Genomic DNA, 10,766 nt, shown 5'->3' on the forward strand with positions numbered 1-10,766 from the left:
TTCATTCTGGGTTCTCATGGACAAGCTCTTGTAGTGCACCCAGCTTCCCTACCAAGGAGGACACTTCTAGCCATCTCCAGTCACCTGCAAAACCACAGCAATGTCCAGCCAGACAGTATGTTTCCAAAAGCCCAGCCATAACAACTCCTTTGTCATTCTGTGAGCCCACAATGCTTTGCTCTCTCTCCTACATTTCTGTGTCTATATTCTTTGCAGTTATTCTTATTTTATAAGCCAACACTGTAGTACCCCAATACTTTCCTATAGTTCATAGTTCTTTCTATTGAACTTCCCTCTTGTTTAAATTACTGGGTGGATTCTTTCCCCTGACTAATCTGTGACTGATACACCATCCAAAGCCATCTGTCTTCTAAGGACTATTAAGACTGGCTCTTAGCTTTACATTTCCTGATAGAATGGAGATCCATGTCTTATATCTTTGCAGCCAGGACACTTTTAGCCAAGGGTCAATACTATGAAGATTAACGACTGCTTTAGTGCACAGAAGTATTTAATAAAGTCTTTTAAAACATAATTTTAAGGCATTTCTCTTCTGGTCTATTTTCCAGAAAACAAATTCTTTAGTATTAGGTCATTTAGAACCTGATTGAAGACTGTACAGAATGGAAATTGGTGCCTGTTCATGATATACTAAATATCTTGCAAGCACCCCATGTTTATGTATATATATAGAGAGATAGAGAGCATTTATACAATCCATGTATATATGTATATGTGTATATATATGTATGTATGTATATATGTATGTATATATATATATATATATGTGTGTGTGTGTGTGTGTGTGTGTGTGTGTGTGTGTGTGTGTGTGTGTGTACGTATGTATAGTGATATAGTGCAAGTGCAAGCCAGGAGATCTAAGCAGTGTTGTGGCCTGGGCAGAGACTAGAACACAGTTGGTCAAGAAAATTTACAAGTTTTACATAAATTTATTATAAAATTTAAAGTTTTCTTTTCTTTCTTTTTTTTTTTTTACTTTTTTTAAGTGTTGAAGATGTTGTTTTAAGAGTGTCAGAATTTAGGGACTGTTTTAGAATGTGAGAACGTTTACCATGGTTTAAAATACTAGAGGATGTTCGTTTATTTGTTGTTCTTCTGGTATTAGTGCTTGGACTCAGTGTCTCATAATCTCTTAGCCTTTTCACTTAAAGCTGGCACTCTGAGGCTTGAGCTAAAAATCCACTTCTGGATTTTTAAAGTAGCTATTTGGGAATAAAAATCTCACAAACTTTTCTGCCCTAGCTAGCTTCAACTCACAATCCTAAGATCTCGGCCTCCTTGAATACTGAAGATAACAGGAATGAACCCAACATTGCTTGGAAAAAATAACGTTTCTTATTAAATGATGTTTCATATTTCCTCTCCTAAGAGTCTTGGTAAACTGAATATATCATTAGAGAGGAACATTGAATTCCCCATCCAAGATCACAAAATCAGCTATCAATATTGCTGCAATCAGAACCATAGTTATTTGAGGAAAGTCTTCAGTCCTGAAAGTTAACAACAACAACAACAAAACTTTCCAAACTATTAGCAAGTATATGTCTATAGCAAATCCATTTGTCAATGTCATATTCATCACCAAGGCCTGGACTCTTGTCCAAGATCATATATAGATTTTATCACTTTTGATATTCCACTCAAAGTTGTAGCTCTACCACTTGAATCACACTGCTACTTCTTGGCTTTTGTGTTGGTTAACTGGAGATGTGTCTCTTGAGCTTTTCTGTTAGAATTTGTGGAATATTATGGTCATCAGAATGTAAATGAAGTAGAGATGCTAGGATTAATTCTGAACATATTTTCTGCATGTTCCATGTTCTTTTTCTATGAAATTTGGGCATTGAAATCCTCCAGTGGTTTTAAATAGAGACCATTTTCAAGTTGGTAAAAGTCGTGATCATTCCCATTTTTGGACACACAATAAGTGTAAGTTGATACAGATGTAGAAGAAATACTTCACCTTTTCAAATAAAGCATATCTGGTTAACTCAGTAAGTTTTGATATCATGGTAGTATCACCTGTAGTCAGAGATCACATTTCAAGGATAAAGTAAGAACACATGGTGTATTCTGTCTGGTATCACTTCTTGTGGTGGTGGTGGTGATGATGGATGTGTTTGAGCTCAGCGACTTAATTTCTGACTCAGCTTTCTTTCTTTCTTTATTTTTTTTTATTGTGAAAATACTGTACAGAGGAATTACAATTACATGGGAAGATAATGAGTACACTTCTTATCAAGCATTGTAGACTCCTCCTTTATTTCCCCTTCCCATCCCTTCCCATCCTCCCCAACGCCCCCCCATCGTTCCTTCCTCCCCCCCCGCCCAAAAGTTGTAAATTTCGTTTTCAACATAACAACTTGTACATCTCATTGTTGCAATGACTCCACCTGTATCCCTATGGAAACGATTTATTTTTCACCTTCCCCTCCAAAAATTATACCCACATCAAATACAGTGAAAGCTGGGATTATACTGTAGGGGAGGGACATAAAAAGCAACAAAGAAATAATCTTATAAATGCGTTAGAAAAAATCACATTGACTCAGCCTTATTGTTCATGGCTGAGGCTCATAGCTAGAACCATCACAAGCATTTTGCTAGTTCATCAGAGATGGAGAGTCATGCGGTCTTATTCCTATACAGGCTTTGAACTTCCCTCCTCCATATATCTGCCTTTGAGTACCTAGCATTATGAAAACATGACCCACTGTGGCCTAGTTTTAGTTTAATTTTATAATGCACCAGTCAATAATGATGAATTCTGGGTTGAAAAAAGGGGAACAAAATTCGATAAGTATATTTTATTGCGTTTATCCACAAATGACTTTCTTCTGCACTGGGTAATGGGAATCACAGCAAGATGTCAATTATAACAAAGAATAGAAAACTTTGGCAGAGAAATTTGTAAAATGTCACATCAGGTAGGTCTGCTTGCTAATAACTTTTCAACTTTTAGTAATGTAGATCCACGAGTTAAAACATCATCAAGTTTAAGGGAAAATTTAAATTTATCAGTTCATAAAAAAGACTTTTCTTTTTTCTTTTTTCTTTTTTTCAGTGGTAAAGTGATTGCCTTGCATGCCTGTGGCCCTGAGTTCGATTGGTCAGCACGACATAAAAAAAGACTTTCCTAATGAAGTTCCTCTGATATTGTTATTAGAATATGTGGGTAGATAGCTACCACAGGGTTCATTGTGTAATTTGGATAATATGATGATATTTTCTCATTCCTGTGAGCTTGTGTCTACTTCAATATTGCCCCCATATCACTCATACATGTATCGTGAGTATGTAGAATGCTTCATTTGTTTATGATGTTTAAGAACATGCACAGGTTTAATATGCTAGAAATTGCCTTTAAATCTAAAAATCAGATTCATTTTCAGATTTTCAATGCCTTTGCAGTTAATCCTTATAAATTGCATATATTATTAACTCCAGTGCATGATAATACATTTGGGATGGATTGTTAACACAAAGATAGGTTGGGGTAATCCATGTTCAAATCAACTCAGTTTCCTCTCACACACAATAACATCTTTAATTTGCTAGACACTGGGTGAAAAGTAGGTTCAGTTACAACTTGGTGAGAAACTTCTTTAGTGGGAGTAATGAAGATATATTTTTATGAAATTTACCTGTAAGAGTTTTGACAAGTTCCCATCACAATGCTTAGATTTTAATAATTTCTGACATCCGAGGAAAAGAGATGCTCCCAAAATATCTTGTTCTTGGCAAGAATGGGCTTCTGGTTAAGAAAAACGGTGCCACTATTGTGTGATTTGAAATAGGGAAAGGATTGTTTGAAACCCCAGCCTCTTCTTGCCTTTCTGTCATGTATTAGGAAAGTCAAAACTGAAAATTTTGGAGGAGAAAGGAAGACAGAGAGGAAGAGAGAGAAAGAGAAAGAGAGAGACTGGGGTGATGGTTCTGGGATGGAGAAAACAGAGGAAAACGGAAAGCAAGAGAAACTTAGGTATAAAATACAAAGCAAATATCTTTACAGATACCTTTCAAACCTACCACAGGGTTTGGGTATAAGTGATTGATGGTGATATAACAAAGGCTATATAACAGCAAGGTGTTTTATTTTCCCCAAATCCAGCAGGGGGGAATAAATAAAACAAGAATATAAAAAGTAAAGAACTTTTAATACCTACAAGTACAGCAAAGATGAAATAGATCTTAATGCCCAGCCATATAAATATAAATCCTCATACTACTGGCGTTTTTTACTTGTATTCTATGTACTTGATGTATTTGTCTTTTTACAAAAATTTAAGAGACACTAAGAGCCAGGTTCAGAAAATATGTATGAATTTTTAATCCAATATAACAATTTTCAGATTGACAATTTCAAAGAATTATATAATCATAATTACTACATGGAGTGAACAAATTGGACATCATGAATTAAACATACAGGTAAGGAGAGAGACAGTAACATTAGAAAGAATTTTTAAAATATCACTGACGATATTAGTATAAAACAGAAAACAAAAGACTTTGATGAACTCATCAGTGTAGTGGGAAAAATACATATGAAATCAGTGAGCTTAAAGACTTTTCAATAGACAGTTACCAATCTGAAATTGAGGAGATAGAAAAAGGAATGAATTAAAAGAAATAAAATATTCAGCATCTATGTGATAATTATTGAAGGTATCATATATGTATAATGAATACCAGAGAAACAAGAATACAAAGGCCAGAACAGCTGATCAAATGATAATAGTTGAAAATTAAACAAAATTTATATGAAATTCCAGAAGCTTACAGAAAACAAAGCAAAATATTTTAAAAAATCATATTTTAATGGCAGAACACCAACAGCAGAAATAAAAAAGTTACCCACCACACAGTGAGACCATTGGCAGATATTCATAGCAGCATATCAAAAAGGAACAATCACTATGTGCACATGTTCTTATAAAATAATATTTAAAGAAATGAATTCCAAGAGATGGAAATGAGATTTTGGGTGTTGATGCTGCTGTTTTTGTTATTTTCCTTTATTTGTCATTTGAAGGATGGGGGGGCACAGAAAAGGTGGGACAAAGGGAGAACAAATGCAGCAGTGGTATTCATTAGACAGTATGTAGAAAATGAACTGACTGTCCCTCAATAGATGAATAGATCAAGAAAATGTGATATATGCTGGGTGCCGGTGGCTCATGCTTATAATCCTAGCTACTCAGGAAGCTGAGATCTGAGGATTGTGTTCAAAGCCAGCCTGGGCAGGAAAGTCCTTGACACTCTTATCTCCAATAAATCAACAGAGAAACCAGAAGTGGAATGTAGTTCAAGTGGTAGAGCTCTAGCCTTGAGCTGAAGAGCTAAGGAACAGTGCTCAGGCCCAGAGTTCAAGCCCCATGACCAACCAAAAAGAAGATATATATGAATTCAATGCTTCTATCAGAAAGAATGACACGGTCCCATTTGGAAGGACTTGGAAAAAAATCATATTAAGTGAAATAAGCCAGACCCAAAAGAACATAGGTCCCATGGTTTCCCTTATGTGTAATAAATAGTATACATCTAGGATAATCTTAGCAGATGAACAGAATAGCTCAATAGCTATGTACATATGATCATATAAGATGATGCTAAGAAAAATGAATCCCAAGATATGGGCACAGGAGGTTTTTCTTTGTTGTTGTTGCTTTTTTAATGTACTATGTGGATTTTTTTTTTGTTTCTTTTACATGTACTTTCCCCTATGGTATAATTCCTGTTGTCACTGTATTTGATTTTGGTACCCTGGATATTGTATAAATGTTTATATCAATTAGGGAAGGGTAACAAAAATGGTGAGTCAAAGGACAAAGATGAGAACCAATTCAACCGTGATACTCACAAAACCGTATGTTGGAAATGTTCTGTACAACTTTGGGGGAGGGCTTGGGGGAAGGGAAAGCAGGAGAAAAATGAAGGCAGGAGTAAAATGTTAGCAAGAAATATACTAACTAACTTACTTATGTGACTGTAACCCCTAGGTACAACACCTGGACAATAAAATTTAAATTTAAATTAAACTGAAACTGTGAGTAGGGATGGGAGAGAAAAACTGGGAGAGAGCAAAGGAATGGCTGGCAGAGTTCAAAAGGAAATACATTTATTATCTGACTTACATAATTATAACATTACCTGTACAATACATCTGTGTATTAGCTGAACAGTAATAATAAAATATATTTTTAAGAGAAAAAGAAAGACTGTATGGTTCTAACACAATGTCTCTTAGCTGTGGTGAGTCAGAGGGAAAGTGGAAGAAAAAATGAGGGAGGGGTAAAAATGCTTGACAAGAAATGAACTCACTACCTTACTTATGGAATTATAAAGCCTCTTTGCATCACCTTTACAATAAAATTAAATTAAATTTAAAAAAAGAAAGAAAAATCACACATAGTGGAGCCTTACTTCAGAGGGACAAAGATAAAGATTTGATCAAAATCTTCTATATTTTTCCAAGCAACAATTAAATGGAGGAGAATATTTAAAGTATGGAAGAAAGACATAACAAAATAGAGCAAAACTAAAACAGAAAGAGAAGTTTAGAATCTCATATTCAACAAAATTCTTATGAGAAGAAAACATTGTCGGGCATAAGAGAACAATAACAAAAAAAAGTGATTTTTTTTTCTTTGTGTGTTGTGGGGCTTGAACTCTAGGCCTGGTTACTGTCATTGAGCTCTTCAGCTCAAGGCTAGAACACTACCACTAGAGCCACAGTGCCACTTCTGGCCTTTGTTTTTGTTGTTGTTGTTGTTGTTGTTTTTACTGTTTATATGGTGCTGAGGAATCCAACCCAGGGCCTCATGTATTGGAGGCAAGTACTCGACCACTCTGAGCCACCTTCCCAGCCTCAAAAGTGAGTGAATTTTGTCCTTCATCTTCCCAGATTCATCCATCAAAGTTTTTCAGAAGGAATAAAGAAAGGAGTCATCTTAAATGTCTTTCAAGATGATCTTGGTAATTCTAAATCACTTTTGATGAAATGACATTGTTTAGTGTGACACAATTCAATGAATGGACAGTCATGGTGTTAGTGACCTCTTCTGGAGAGATTATGTGTAAATAAATCTCAATCCCTATTAGGTTGGAAAAGCTCATGACCAACAACGTCTGCAGAATCCCACTCCCAGCTAGTCTTTTAGATGAAGCTGATTGTCCATTGCTCCCCTTAGAGTTCATTATCAAATTTGAACCATGAAGCCTTGTATTTGCCCTGGTTACTAGCCTCGAATTCACTGGTTAGAATCCTAGCTGAGGCCATTCTTGATCATCCTTGTCTATAGTTTTCACGCGTTCACAGCTGGAGAGTATTCACTATGTTTAGTCCTGCAAATTAGACTCTGACTTTCCAGTATAAAATTACAAATTTGTTTCTTTTCACATGTTGTCATAAATTTCTTATAAGGACCCAAATAATAGTCATCCCTGGGCAAATGAGTCCATCAACAATGAGGAGAGGACTCTGGAGGTAGTCTGGATCTTAAAATATTAAAAATAGCATTTTCGCTTAGATGCCTTTCTGAATAAATCTAATTTAAAATAAACTAAGTATAAAACTGGGCACTGGTGGCTCATGCCTGTAGTCCTAGCCACTCAGGAGGCTGACATCTCAGATCATGACTCGATTCCCACACAGGCATGTAAATCTGTAAGACTCTTATGTGGCTGCAATGGTAAAGCACTAGCCATGAGCATAAAATTTAAGGAACAATAACACTGAGTCCCTGAGTTCAAGTCCCATTACTGAAATAAATAGATTAGTAAATAAAATAATTTATTAATCAACTAAATATAGCTACTCTGTGGCTGTACATTTAAGAGACAATTTTCTAAACATTCCAGAGAGAACATGAGATGAAATAAAGTCATATATGTTGATGCTTGGTTTTGTTATCAATGCCATGAGAATGTATCAAAGAGTTTGATCTAGAATAAATGAGTATATTGATTGAACTCTATTATTCCTGACAACTGAGATGACAGTTTGAATATCTGGTGAATGAAATCATGTATTGATTCTTATCTAAATGACAGGTGTTCACTTTTCAAAAAGGAAGATGAAGATGAGAATTTTTTAGTTGGATTGAGGGCAGAACATATTTTGGGAAGTTGACACACAAAATATCAATCAATAGACTATCTTTTAAAGAGTTTCCTTAGGACAATAAAATATATGCAGGGGAAGCAGAGTAACATGTAAAATATATCATTCAGTTTAGAGGACTTGTGAAAGGATTAAAAAGGTGATTAGGTTTCCATAGAGATATTTTTTAAATTTTTTTAAATTAATTTTTTAAAAGTTTTATTACTGTGAAAATACCATACAGAGGGGTTACAATTACATGAGCAATGTAATTAAGACATTTTTTGAATTTTTTTATTTAAGGTATATATATATATATATATATATATATATATATATATATAATAGGTATATTTATATGTTATAGGTATATATCTAGCACATTGGCAGGTTTGATATTTTCTGGTATTATGAATATTTAAAAACAAATTGCTTTTGAAAGTTTTATTCAAAAAGAAAGAAAAAGAGAGGGTGTGGGTATCTTTCCATAGCTGAAAGTACTTAAAAATTACTGAGAGGAAAATAATCTAAAGAAGATATCATTCTTGATAAAGAAATGAGGCAGTTTCAAATTAAAAGTACAAGATTAAGTACTTTTCATAAAATATTAAAACTAAAATCACATGCATAAGGTATTTAATTATAAGAATAGCAGTGAAATTTTAAAAGGACAGGATTTATCAATGATAAATAGGCGTTTTTAGTGCAAATACTGCAGAAAAATTTTCCAAGCAAAGATCATAATCATTCTAATCTATATAAAAAACAATCTCAGTTCTTTAAACAATGTAGAGTACATCTGAATTCAGCCATTTCAATGAAATGCCAACTTACAAACCTTAAATCTAAAATAATGTACTTAGTTTTATGTCTCATTTCTCTCTTGGCGGTCCATGTTTTCAGGAAAATCTGTAATGGACCATGAAGTTGGCTGTGCATTGCTATCACTTGTTTAAGTTTCTCTTCCTTGGCTCTTCTACAGTGGCAAACTGTTCTTTTTTCCATGAAGCTACTGAGAAAATCATCTATTTCAGTTTTTCCCTCCGAGAAATCTTCAGCAATATTATCAGATTCTTCCTCAGCTTCATGTGCAGCGACTTTCCATCTTGCCTGTAGGGCACTTGCACTACAACTCTCACTCAGTTCATGTTGTCTCTGCCTCTTCTTTTCAAACGTAGATTTCATTTGTGTAAGTAACTCATACTTATCTAAAACAGTTGGCCTTTTGGCTTCCAAACTGGGCTCCAAGAGGAGAGTTTTCTTGCTAATTCCTCAATACTTTTTACTAAATCACCCTTGTCATTAATAATTTGTTTTAGTTGAGGTAAACTCAGAAACTGTTCTAGTAATACTTCCTCTTGTTCATTCATATCTGTGAGTTGTGACACAATTCTGAGAGTTCTGGAAATGCATCAGGGACATCTGGCATCTTGTACCCAAAACCATTTTGGCTTATCGGTGTTGAAGTTTCCATTGTGGGAACAGGCAATGGCAGACTTGAAAGGACACCAAATGTAGGAGCAGCAGACTTGGCTGTTGTATAACTTGTTGAAGAAGAAGCAGTGTCAGTAACAAAGAAGTTATGTTCTGTTAGCTTCTTGAGGAGGATATGCAGGAAGAAATGGAAAACCCTAAGAAGCATAAGGAGGCAGCCCACCTGGGTTACTATACAGGTATGGAAATGCTGTTGAAGTGGGAGCTAAAACAGGAGAATTCTTCCAAAACTCATCCAACAGACTCTGGCTAATCTTTCCAAGATCTGAGTGTATTGTAAAATTGCTTACTAATTGAGAGGTAACATATATTTCATGTTTATCCATTAAAGGATGTCAGATTGGTGGATAAACACTGATTGCTGGTTTTTCCTGAGGAAACTGTGGAGGAAGTACTATATTAATGTTAATTGTCAAGTTGTTTACAGTGAAGGGCAATCTGTATTCCACATCTTTCTGTATTTCAGCTATACTGGAGTGGGAGTTCCGGAGGGACTCGATCAAGCACTGCTTCTGCTGTTGGAGGCTGGTGAGGCCACCACCAGGGACCCTGCTGTGGAGAAGGAGGCGCTCTTGGTCAGGGGAAAGAGCCAGCTCATCCTCCTCGCGTCCCTGGGGCAGGAGGGCCTACAAGGTTTGGGCCTGCTTCTCCCAGAGGCTGCCCGGCAGGTCTCCAGCTACAGAGGAGTGGCCTGAAATACCCAAGGTTCGAGTCCGGTTGTGTGTGTGGGGGGGGAGCAGAGGGGCAGGCCGTGGGGCAAGCCAACGACGCCTTTTACCAAGTAAACCAGGTTCCTGGTCTCCGGGTTTGGGGGACCATGACATAACTGGAGAGAGCTGGAGAGAGGTAAATTGTCAAGCAGGACACAAGCAACCAGGATCCTACCCTTGGAGGCCCAGGTGCTCCAGACTGGCTAGCCAGTCAGATTGTAACCTGGCTGTGCTCGGCGTGCCTGGCCTCGTCCTACCATGAGCACATTTCTTATCAAGCATTGTTGCCTACTCCTTTGTTTCCCTTTGCCATCCCTGCTGCGACACCCCCTCTCCCCCATCTAGTCCCCCGACTCCTCCCCAAAGTTGTAAATTTCATTTTTCAACTTAATGTCTTGTACATTTCATTGTTGTAATGGGTTCCTATTTAAACAATT

The 10,766-nt window shown here is 36.2% G+C and overlaps 1 pseudogene; it reads right to left on the reverse strand.

The window, feature by feature from the left end:
- Nucleotides 1-8,963: 8,963 nt before the first annotated feature.
- Nucleotides 8,964-10,217, reverse strand: LOC138808725 (vacuolar protein sorting-associated protein 37A pseudogene; annotated as a pseudogene).
- Between the last annotated feature and the right edge of the window lie 549 nt (nucleotides 10,218-10,766).

Source organism: Dipodomys merriami, unplaced genomic scaffold, assembly GCF_024711535.1.
Source record: "Dipodomys merriami isolate MVZ:Mamm:240054 unplaced genomic scaffold, mDipMer1.0.p SCAF_470, whole genome shotgun sequence".
In the NCBI taxonomy this organism is placed as follows: Eukaryota; Metazoa; Chordata; class Mammalia; order Rodentia; family Heteromyidae; genus Dipodomys; species Dipodomys merriami.